Here is a 12,813-nt window from a genome sequence, read left to right as displayed (position 1 = left end):
AACATCTAATCTTTGCTTACTCTGAAGAACACCCTGAGATTTAAATGGGGGATAGAAACATCTCCTAAGTCCTCTGAATAAATGCCATCTGGGACTCATCCAACCTCCAGTGAAGTCAAGTCAGGGGTAGTCTTTCAAAGTGAACTGTGATTCAGCCTTTGTCCAGAACTCTGGAGTTTTATTTTTATTCTCCTTTCTTGCAAAGCCATCCTTTTACTTAGCTCAACCAGAACAAGGTGGCTCTGTGATTTGACCTCTCAGCCTCCAGCCTTTCCATTTTCCCTGTGTGAGCTCCCAGTTGGAGCCTGCAAGCCATGCTTCCACAGAGGACCTGCCAGCCCCCCAGTGCTGGGCTGGGGCTGTACCAGGTCCCTCATACTGCTGAGCTGAGCATCCCCCACGGTGACACCCAGACACTGCCCGGGCTTCAGCTGCTCTGTCAGATTCAAGGAGTGTGTTTCCCTGTCTTGGCACCTTTTTGAGCACAGCTGGGACCTCAGTGCTGTAATGGTATTCCTGTTAAGATGAGGTAGTATTCCAGCAGCTAATGCTTCCCTGTGAGAAATGAGGCTTCATCATAAACATCACTTCTTTGCTTCTCTCTTCTGTCTCCGTGACAAATTCTGCAATAGCATGTGATAGCACAGCAGGTGAAAACTAACTGGAAATTCATTTAAACACCTAATCATAGAATGGTTTTGATTGGAAAGGACCTTAAAGATCATCTGGTTTCAACCTTCCTGCATGGGCAAGGACACAGGTTAAAAGGGATCCTGGGAGCCAGCACCCCTGGATTTTATTTCTTGATTTGACTTTGAGCCATGGCTTGGCTTTAGAACTCCATTTTATTCCTCCCAAGGACACTGAAAAAATAAGCATTTTCCTATAAGCATGCTTTCACACAAGCATTGCAGCAGCACTCTGCAGGAAGGCATTTCATCTGCACAGGACTTTGCTGCGTCTTGCCACTCTGAGGTGGAAACCAGAGGATTTAGGCCCTGCTGGTCCCTGGTCTGCTGCCAGAGTTCCTTGCAGAGGACCAGGACACACCTCAGGCCTGCAGGCAGTCATCCCCACCCTTTCAGCACATTCCCTTATTACCTCCTTCCTCCACTAGGTAGTGGCACTTCTGACTGGCCACCTCACTTCCAGGCAGACAGGAGGAGGGGGGGATCTCCATCTTTTTGGTCCTCAGAGGGATCCCCAGGCTGGCAGGACCTTCCTGACAGATGCTACCACCCCAGCCTCGGGGTGGAGGAGATGGCACAGCTTGTGCCTTAGTGTGGGCACTAAGGCTCTTTTAGCTCTTGTCCTCCAGGACACACTGTGCTGGTTTGCAGAAGCTACTCAAGAGTAAGATGCTAATGCAGCATGCTGAAACACTTTTGTTACCACACTAATCAAATGCTCTGCTCCACAATTCCCAGTACAGCTCCTCAGGGCAATCATCCGTGTGGCCATGAAGCCATGAATTTGGGGCCAACAAATCACTTCTCTCCCGCAGCCAAATCCACTGTGACCTGCAGAAGTCTCTGACTGATCCCAACCACTTCCCTGATGAGGTAAGGTCAGGTCACACAGACTCCAGATCTGCAAATCCCCCCAGTTCCCTGCTGTTAGGAGGGGACCCTTTGTGACCTGCTCCCACCTGCTGGTCCCCACTCCCACCAGCCAGTTCTTTTAAGCCACTGTCTTCCTTGAGGCCCAGTATCACCAGTCCTCCCTGGCTGGATGCTGAACTGGGATGTGCAATACCTCAGCCATATACAGACGGTGCTGGGTGTGAGCTGAGATTCTCTGAGAGTCACGGAAGGTGAAAGCATGGACATTTAGTGGGGCATAATCCCCTTCACCCTCTTCTGGTAGCAATCCTGGTACTGACAGAGCAGCTCCCAGGTACCCCAGGCACTGCTTCCCAACCTCCCCTTGGCTCCGGGCCGGCTGCTGCTGAGCTCCTGGCACCGCCCAGCCGGGCTCCTGCAGCCTCCCCACTCGCCATCTGTCCTGCCCATTCCAGACGCTTTCTTGTTGTGGCTGCGGAGGAGATGTGCTCTGGATGCTCAGGGAGGAGCGGAGCGGGCGTGGGCAGCTCTTCGGGGGCGGTTCCGGGAGGCAGCATCCACCTGTGACCTGCAGGGTGGGCTCTTCTTGGCAGACGCCCTGCCAGCCCTGCTGTGGCAGCGTCCTTGCTGTAAAGTCTGGACCTCTATCCTCTGTGCTGCTCTTTAAACCGAGTTATTACAGTTTTGGTGGTTGTTAAAGCCATCGTAATAGCTGCGACCTCAACAAAGTTTTAGGATGTGCTATTTTTAACTTTACAGTTTTTAAGCTCAGAGGAGCACAATCAATGATTGGAGTCTGAAAGCCAACTCTTGAGTGAACTACATTTCCATGATTAGAACTTAAAAACTGATGAACTACTTAACCATATTTTTCTGAAAAGTAGAACTCCTGCTGTAAGTGAAAAATCAAGCACACAGCCTTACCTGTCGTGTCATGACAGTGTTGCTGTAGCAACTCAGAGGGCCTTATAGTGCTGATGGTAGCTTGGCAGCCACTACTTGTGGTGTTAACTCACTGCCATATGCTTGGACACTCCAAGAAACAAGCCCCACTCACTACAGACTACTTGTGAACACTTCACTCTGCAATCTCCATTTCCACAATGTCCCTGGTCACTGGGAATGAGCTATTTCCTTCCAAGGCACAGAAACGGATGAGAGGAAGCCTCTTATTCTGTTCCCACAGAAAAGGTACCTCCTACCTCACTCTTGCAATGGCTCGCAGTGACTGAAAAGCATCCTTGGTATCCACTCTTCCATTCTGGAGGGAGATCATCCCTTGGGGGCTCTGAAGGAGAGATCAAGGAGAGTATTTTGGGCTCCAAAGCAGCGTGCAGACCTGTTGCTTTTCCACTGGCCTCAGCTGACTGTCTGTCCATCTGAGAGAACACCATCAGTAACCAGGCCTGGAGGGGTTCTACCACTGAGTTACCAGGTCTCTCCTCCCAGTAGGCAACTATTTACTTAACTGATGTTTGACTCATTGGTCCTTAGAGCCCTTCCATGGTGGAGCTGCCCAGTTGCTCCACCCCAATGTTCCATTAACAAAATTCCCTTGCCAGAGGAAACAGGGAAAATCAAACAGAAGGAGGAGCTCACTTCAGGCGCAGCCACAGTGGCCAGAGAGCCCTCTATTTTGAAGAGGACAGAAGATTTTGCCTGTAGAAACCCTGAGCTCTTTGGAGCTCAGGCACATCCATTTGATGGGAACTTTTTTTGGTTTGTTTTTTGGGGTTTTTTGGTTTTCAAATTCTTGGCAGCTTCTTGTATGAAGTGCAGAGAAAACAGACAACTTCCAGGCACCAAGAACAGACACGAGATCGGAAGATAAAATTGGACAATGAAAAGAACAAAATAGGAAAAAAAGATGTGATCTCTCAGCATGGATTTTTTTTGTGACAGGATTTTCAATACAAATATTGCCTGGAATGACAGGATCATGAAAAAAAAGCTTTTCAGTCCCTCTGATGCCACTCTGATGCTAGAATTTTTCCTTTGTCCCTATGAGGGAAATCTTTTGGACCAAGGAATGAGATGTACCCTTTGGTTTATGTCTGCTGAATAAACAAAGAGACAGTGAGGTAGGAAAGGGTTTGTCCTGTTTGCCCCTCACTCATGAGGAGGAATATTATGCACTGCATGCAGAATAACTGTTTGAAATAGCCCCTCTCTGGAGATTGGTACTCAATGGTCCCTCCACTGCTTCTGCTTAAGAGGTGCCAGGAGGAACATGAAACTCCATCACAGGCTTCTCTCCTCTCCATGCTCTGCCCCTGGTTTCTTCCTTGGAAAAGCCTTGGGGATGACAACAAGCCTCTAGAAGAAAAGGAGGTTGCTAGAAAGGCAGTGGGAGCTTCTGTGGATCTGTGAGAGAAGGGGTTTCATCAGACCAGGAAGATCTGCTGGTAGGGAAGGTAAATCTCCAGCACTCCCAATAAAACTGAGGGGGTTGCCTGCCTGGCTTCCTCCACCACCACTCAGCCACATGAGTCTGACTCAACCCATACATGGGAACAATTTAAAGCTATCCAGTTTTAAGTTTTGAAGGGCTTTATTCCTCATGTTTTCAATGCCAGAAAACAAGCCTTGACAAATAAAATATATGTTTGACACTCATATTAGGGGAAAGGGATAAAAAAGCTGGAGACCTAAATGGAGTTAATCCTTCAAGGAGAGGATGTCTCTCCAGCAGCATATTTAGGAGGACAGGACCCAGCTATCTTTTTGACCTGCAAATAAGCAGCATGTCAATTTTCTTTCCTTGTAACACCTCTTAGTGTTGTTGTGACCACAAGTAGCACTTCTGAAACAAGCTCCTGTTGCATTTTCAATTGGCAGTAAGAGATAGATGAGACATTTTGAAGTGGCCAGTCCTCTGTAACATCTCCATCGCTGAGCTGATGATAGTGGGCTTCAGGAAACATGACCCAGGAGGTTTTCTCCTTTTATTTAAATAGCTGCATGGATTATATTATGTCATGCCCAATTAAATTTCTTAAATATAGAAGAGAAGACAAAAGGGGGCATGGACAACTGCTATTTGACTCTGCTGGTATAGACAAGATCAGCATAATGTCAAGTGGCTGCTGCTTTCACCTTTCTTCAGTGATTAGTTGACTGTAAATAAATTATGTTTGTATTCAGAAGCTTCACTTTCCTGAAAAAGAAAAACAATTCCCAATCAAGGTTTAAAGATTTAATTCTCTAAGAGCATGTCCTTCCATTGAGACATAAATTGGCAGAAATGCAGAAAAGTCCCTACCAGCTCTTCATACACTCAGGAGTTGTATAGGAATAGGTATGGGCTGTCATGATAACAAGATAAGAAAACCACCAGCTCCTGGCTAAACTGGGGAAACACAGACCAGCAGGTTCTGCTTCCCCAGTGAAGAAACTAAAGGAAAATATGTCCAGAGAATGACTCTACAGAATGACTGCCACAAAAAAAAAAATGTCCTTTACATTCCCTCCCCTAAGAGATCTTCATTTTTTTTTTTTGTGAAAGTTGATGGGATGGTAAAATCCTACACCACCACCAAAAGCACAGCTACTCCAGATCACCCAGCTCAAGCAATAGATATTTCAACAGAAAAAGAGCCAAAGCAGAATATTAGAAGGTCCAAGGGCTTGTATGACATTCAGCAAAGTCATCTGGAAACCAAAGCAGCCCTTGGCAGAAGAGGAGGAAGACTGTAAGTAAACTGCTTCTCTCCTTCTTGCTCTGCAGGCGCACCTTCTCTTGTCCTGCTTCCAAGAGTGAAAAATGAAGACCTCAGATACAGTCTTTATTCCTAGCTTAGGGTTTTCTCTCATGTTGTTTTACTAGCCAAAAAAGGCAATTTTCAGTCATGGTTTAAGATTTAAGCCCAGGCATTTGATCTAAGTGAAATCCATAAATGACAAGACTAACAAAGAAGTCCATGAAAAGCCCTTTCCATACTGGGCATTTAAATGCAACTGCAGGTCCAGACACAAAAAGAATGTTTACATAGAGATGGAGAAAGTATCCTGTGTCACAGGACTGCAGTGTTGAGACATTGCTGTTACAGGCATTCGAGATACAGACTCAAATGTTCATGTGGGACCAGAAGAAAAACTGAGAACAGGATGAGTGAAGCAAGATATAATGTGCTTAGCAGAGAGCTCAAGTGCTCTAATGTCTAGAAATAGCTTGGACATTTTTATGGTGGACTTCATATATTGGAAAGCCTTCTGTAGCTCCTGGTCATAGACCAAATAAATCAAAAAATCCCTTCCAGCATTTACCATCTATTGATCTTCTGCAGGGCTGTAATTACATTGGGGAGCTCTACTGTTGAAACAGAAGATGTATCCTGGATCCAGCCCCAGCTCTTCACGGTGAACTGTGCTGCAGGTGCTCAAAAAGCAATTGCACAGGAGAAAACCCTAATTTTCACCCAATTTTTTTCAACCTGAGCTGCAAAGTCAATTTTCTATTATAGGTAGTTTAACAAGTGCTGTTTGGTTTTAGCCTACGTGCACTGTAGGTTCATGTAGGCTTTGTTAAGGCTACTGGATTTTGACTACAGGACCATCAGACTGTTGAGGAGCCACAGGACCATTAAGAGAAACTTTAGCAGACTAACTGCATACAGCAATGCTCCGGGGCTGCTATCATTTCTGCTCCCAGTTTTCTCTGCCTACTTCAAGGCTGTTCCCTGCATCCTTGGAAGGATGTATGTTTGTTTTTAACTCTACATTATGAAGAAAGTTCACTCACTCCCATGACCTGCACATGGAATTAAACGATGTAAATGGCAGACCTGTAAAAAACAGTTGGGAGCAAGGTCGATATGAAGTGTAGAAGAAAATCTCAGGCTGTCCTAATGCAGGACAGCTCGCTGTGCTGGATGTGCAGGCTTGCACACACATTGTCACTTGCTGCCACAGAGCTCTGCAGTTGTCTTTGGCCAATGCCTTGTGGCTCAGGATTTTTTTGTGTCAACACTCAGACACGTCCGTCCTTCCCTCCCTGTGATCTGCAGGGCACGGTAAGGGCTTCACAGCTGATCTGAAGAAACATATTAAGCCACTTTTCTCACTATTGCAGATTAGGCAACAGGAGTGCCTAGGCCCCAAAGGAAAAGAAGAGGGATGACCTCCTTTGCCCCAAAGAACTTGAAAGAGATGGAGCCCCAGGCTGCAAGTCCCTTCTGACCCTCCCTGTGCCCCCTCCTGCCAGTTACACCAGTGCCTCGCAGAGCTGCAATTTTCTCCACCATTCCCCAAGTCCCAGGGGAGCAGGAGGCTCTCCTAGGCCAAAACCCAAGGGGCGGATTCAGCTAAACTTCCACTGGCCAGGTCCCCTTTCCCCCACTGCATCGTTTCGGTGCAGAGCCACTGCCGAGACGCCGCCCCGAGCCCGACACCGGCCACAGGGATAGGGGCCGGGGACGGTCGGGAGAATCCTGCAGTCAGCGGCCGCACGGCTGCGGTCAACCCGGTTGTCCCGGCGGCGGCCCCGGCACTGCAGGGCGCGGCGGAGCACCGCACCGCGCACCGCACCGCGGCTGCAGGTACCGGGCGGGCTGTGGCTGGTAGCTCGGCTCCCCCAGCCCCGCAGACACCCTCGGCAGGGAGACTCTCCTCCCGCCGCGGCTCCTCCGTTTCTCCCCACGCCCGCCCCGCACCCCGGCTCCGCGGAGGGACTGCCTCGGCCCCCCGCTGTCCCCCAGCCCTGCCCGGGGTGGGGCGGGCGCCCCCGCCGCCGCTCACCTCCTCCCGCACGGCGGCTGCGGCGGCGGCCCCCGGTGCGGGGGTGCTGCCCGGCCCGCTTTCAGCAGCCGCCTCGGCTTCCCTCTCCGAGGACATCCTTGGCCATCACCGGCGCCGGCGGCGGCGGGGGCTGAGGGGTCCCGAGACGGCGGAACCCCCCTCGGGCGGCCCCCAGAGCTGGGGCCGGGGCTTCGGCGAGCCGCCCCTCGCTCCCAGGGCCGCCCCGCCGGGTGCTCCCGGCTCCCTCCACCATCCCAGGCAGACGGGCAGGGAGGGAGGGAGGGAGGGAGGCGGTGGAGGGGAGGAGAGAAAGACGAGGCGGGTGAGGGGAGGGGGGGGGTGCCCCTGCCTCTCCCGGTCCCCCCAGGTGGGCAGGCGACCGCCCGCTGGCTCCCGGCGCGCCTCTGCGGGAGGCTGGGAGCTGCGGGGTGCACCACCCCACCCCGGGGGACGCCCTCCCAATTCCTACCCTCCCCAGGGTGCCCCCTCCAGTCTGCCTCTCCGAGCAGCTTCGCCCCTCCCGCCTGCCCCCGCCCCGGCTTGTGTCCCCTGCCCCCCGAGGTGTGTCCCCTGCCCCCCGGGGTGCACTCCCGCCGGGGGCTCCTCATTCTCAGTGCATCTTCACGCCTCCTCAGCTCAGCCCCAGCCGCGTCTCCCGCCTTTCCCCAGAGCCCGCACCTGGCTCGGGCTGGCGGGACCCCCAGCCGGGAGGCGGCCCAGCTGGAGGAGGAGGAGGAGGAGGAAGAGGAGGAGGAAGGCTGCCTCGGGGAGCAGTCCCGTACGGAGCAGACAGCCACCCGGAGATGTCCCGCTCCCCTCCTCTGTCGCTGGGCGCTCGCACCGGGGCAGAGAGGGCAACTCTGCCGTCCCGGCACCTCCGGGCTGAGGCGGGGAGCAGCACCCGCCCTTCTCCCCCGCGTTTCCCGCAGTGGGATTTCTGTTGCCTCCGGTACCACAGTAGCTTTGGAGCGGAGCTGCCCCTGCTGCCCATCTTCACCTCCTTTCTCCAGGAGGAGCAGCTGGCAGAGGACGTGGAGGCACTCTGCTAGTCCTGCCCTCCTTCCCTGCTTTCCTACGGTTTCATCCGCCTCCAGCACAGATCTCCCCCCGTAGCTGCAGCCTCCTGCAGACTCCCTGGAACTGTCAATATTCCTTCCTCCCGCGTATCCAGTCATTACCCGCTCTCCTGCCGACCGGGACTGGTGTCCTGCACCATCTTACCTCTGCATATTTGCTTCATCTTTCATTACACTCTTTGCCTTGTGAGGTTCAACTCATTTGATCTGTTTCTGTTACTAGAACAGTGTGTTAAGTGCTTCATAAAATCTTGAAAACAGGGGAAGTGCACATACTTGAAGCATCAACCTTCACTTTAATATTTGCACCTCAATCCCTGCCACAGCATGCTTGGTGCTTTTCAGGCATTCTGCTCTGGAAAACTCCACTCCAGGTCCAAGGTGCTCATGATGCATTAGAGGTTGGTTAGTAGGACTGTGGATCCAGGAATGGTGTTTGGTGTGTGAATGTATAGAGCACAGTCCCAAAGCTTGGATTTTCTAGAAGTGTTGGGGTCCAAGAAATCTGAATTTTTTGCATTGGTTAAGTCTTAGCTGATGCCAGATGGAGAAACCCACCCATTTTGGGATGTCCATCCCCTAACTCCCTTTGCATCCTGTGGCTCTGAATGCCACTGTAGCTACAGCCACTGGTGCCTTTTCCTTCCCTTGGTGACATCTCCTCCAGGCAGGAATTGCGTTTGTTTGGCTGCATCTAATATATACATGTGGAAAACAATGTGGCTTTTGCTCGTGTCAGCCCTGGAGAGGGGCTGTGGGTTGCACACAGTGAAAGGCAGTACAATGCGAGCTTACAAACCACATGAAAAAGCACGTTTAAAATACCATATTTCCTTTCCATAAGTAGCAAAATGGGAAATAATCTCTTTGGGATAAGGTAGCCAGTGGATGGGCAGGGAGTGGGTCCCATTTGGGACGTAGGAAGGAGCAGTAGGAAAAAAATGCATAAGGAGTGCCTGTGCCATACACCAAGACGTACAGGAGAAGAGAAATTAAAAACCTGTTCTGCTTGGTCAGCCTGTACATGTTTGTGTAGATGGTTTCAGTGACCTCATGTACACTATAAAACCAGTGTCTGTGGCTGTGCTGGGACGTGATGGAGTGCTGAGGTTAGGGGGGAAATGTGCCAAGCCAGAGAATTGTACACTGAGAAATCTGGGCTGAACTTCACACTAACACCAAAATTTTTATTTGTAGGGACTGTTGAAAAGCAACAGTTAAAGGCACCATGAAGAGAGGTAGAAAAAATAAGCTTCAGTTGTGACACAAAGCAGCTGTGAAGGAACACTCCCATTTGGTAAGGCAGAAGGGGGTGATGGTTTTCTGAAGTCAGGGAACCCCCATGTACAGACAGCAAGGAGAGGCTGTGCACCACAAAGGTGCCAAGCAGCCCAGGACTAAAAGCAACAATTGAAAAGCTGAGTCAGGCAAGGCCAGAAAACAAAGACCTGGCAGAGCTCAGCCTGTCAGATTTGTCTGCCATCTCAGCCTGAATAGTCACCTCTATTTAATAAATATGTCTAATACCCACTCAGCTGTGGGGCAGCCCAAACAGCTTCATTAAGGTTTTTAATCTATTTTCATTTCCACAGACGCTCCACTTCTGATGCTGAATGAATTGTGATGTGTTTCATACAAACCAGTCCTGACTGTTGCTTAGCTTTTGGCTGCAAACATGCTCAAGGGCTGCCTAATTGGCCCTTCCACCTTTAAGGGATGAAGTTATCTCTGAGGGGATGTAGCCCCGAGTTGAATTCAGCCTCTCTGAAAGCACCAGGTATGTAAATCTTTCCAGCTGCTGTAAATATTCTGCTAGGACCCGAAACCAAAACATAGGGAAAGAAAAGCCTGGAGATGAAAGAGACCTGGAGAAGGGGAAATGAATGCTGCTGTTCCTGAGATTTAAGCTTTGCAAATGTCATCTCTCCCTTGGTGCCTTTATTTCCACCTCTCTAGCTCCAGAGTCAAGGCATCAATCTCTGTTATCAAGGTCGCCCTCACAACCTGAAGAAACAGGAGAAAAAAGGAAGCTTGAATTCTAGAGAAGACTGCAAAATCTATGCAAAGAAGCTCATTTTTTATGTTTCAGAAATGCAGAGAAATGCAGTGTCACTCGCACGAGCTGCCTGAAGGGGCTATTTTTGTTCTTTAGAAGCCTTTCCCTCTATTCTAACGCAGATTAATTATGAATATTTATATATATAGCACCAAAAAAAATGTGATAAGTAGTTTGCAAGCTGCCTTGCCAGATATGTGTACCATATTGCAAAAAACTAGCTCTCACTTCTGGGCTTTGTGCCTGGTCACTCACTCTTTCTAAATGGCTAGCAAAGAAAAGAGATGACATGGGTTTGTAGCACCGCCACCTCTAGTCAGTACAAGAAGAAACTGGTGCAGTCAGGAACTGCAGTTTCTTTTGCTTTAAAATCAGGCCCTGTCACTCAGAGTCTGTCCCTGTTAAAATGTTGATAATCCCTTCCCTGAGCTTTGCTGGGCCATTGCATTAATGTAACAATCAGAATTTTGTTCTCTTCTTTAGTGAGAAACAGCATTTGAGTTAATTTGTAAAGATCTGGGACTGTTTCAAGATATACCTTGGAGGCTGGTGTTTAGGCTTTCAGATGAGACAGGTATCAATATTCTGAGCATTTCTGGCCACCAAAACTTGCAGAGCACTTTACTGCAAGAGAAACATTAGGCCTTCTGTTGAGGGGAGATCCCCACCGGGGAAATTTCAGTCTGATGACTTCAAGTTACTTCTCTGCTGCTCCAAAAACCAGCATAAATGAATATATGATGTTAAGAATCTGCCACATGCTGCTCCAAAGCTGACAGCAATGCAAAAATCCAATACAGATGGTTTGTTAGTTGACTTAGATTGGAAGAGAGAAGCTATTACTAAATATAAAGTAAGTCATACTGTCTTAAGACTTGTGAGAGCTGCCAAAGAACTATGCAGGCTATCCATAAGGAGTGAGTCCAGTCATTTTAACTGACTTTCAATCAGGCTTTTAATGTATCTATAAAAAGTGTCTTCCTAGTTAATAATAAGCCTTGCCTTTTTTAAATCACAAATTCTGACGTCTATTGGAGTCACAAGTAGCATTTCTCTCACTGTATGAGTTGGTGTAATCCAAAACATGTCTATTATCTTTTGCAAAGCCTGGAATAGAGAGCATCAGTATTAACAGTTAGTGCAGTACTTATGAATTAAATTGGGGATGCAGCAAGAGAAAATCTGCCTGGACCATTCACAGAATGAGCTTTGATATCCTTTTAGCAAGTAAAAAGCTGAAGGGAGACATCAATAATTTATTAGCACTTGGATTACATCCTCCAGTGCTTGTAGTTTTCTGCCTTCTGGGAGAAAAAGAGGACAAAGACAATACTGTCTCTTAGGTTGTGAAGTCTTTGCATACTCTAATATGCTAGTGCTGACAACCCCTCGTTTTGAGGGGCATTTTTACTCTCAGTGTGATGGTCAGCTCCAGAGTGGGATGAACCACCAGTCTGCTGTTTTTTGATGACTTTCCAATTAACAGGATTAAATTATCTAAGTGGTACTGGTACCATCCTGCCACACAGGTACCCATGGTGTAAAGAGCAGGCTTGTTGCCTTGAGGGGCTTGAGCTTTAACAGCCAGTGCACAAACCCTCTGAGAACCCAACATGGCTGGAAAGCAGGGGTGACCCTCACACAGATGTGACAGGGCCCATCTCTAGAGGGATGAAGTGCTCCTCATTCCTTGTCATCTCCCATCATCATCATCTCCCACCATCAGCATCTCCTGACACTGCTCTTTGTCTTCTCTTTATTTCTCAACCCATCTCTACACTTCAGGCTCTTTGCTTCAATACCGTTTCCCTCCCATTCTCTTGGATGTCCCTACCCTGTTAGCTACCACCTCTTTCCTGGTGTCAGTGATCCCTGTTCTCAAGCTCTTGGCTTAGTAATGTTATTGCCACGTGGTACAGATATCCCAGAATTTGGACTAACATTTGCTCTTTCCTTTCAGAATGAAATGTTCTCCCTTCTATTCCTCTGGCTTGGTGTCTTTCAAATATGGCACCTGTCTCCTGTTCCTATCTTTCCCTTATCTTGTTCCTTCTGTATGCTTTTTTCAATACCTGAACAATCATCATTCCCCACAATTTATTTCCCAGCTTTTTCAGTCTCTAAATTCTGAGAAACCTTCCCTAGTTCTGCCCCTATCACTGTCACCAAGAGCTTCACCTCCCCTTACAGCACTCTCTTGAGTCATTCCCAAGAAGCCCTTAGGAAGAAGAGTACTGGCTAATTCTATTGGCACAGAATCCAACTTTGTTTTTTCTGCTTCTTCACATTGTTGCTATTCTTTTTTCTTCTTCTTTTTTTTTTTTTTTTTTTTTTTTTTTTTTTTTTTGAGGCTGCTTCTGAGGGAGGACATCTCCAACCTCCA

The sequence above is a fragment of the Calypte anna genome, chromosome 5A (assembly GCF_003957555.1).
Source record: "Calypte anna isolate BGI_N300 chromosome 5A, bCalAnn1_v1.p, whole genome shotgun sequence".
NCBI lineage: Eukaryota > Metazoa > Chordata > Aves > Apodiformes > Trochilidae > Calypte > Calypte anna.
The sequence above is the reverse complement of the archived record's forward strand: the minus strand, read 5'-3'. Positions refer to the sequence as shown.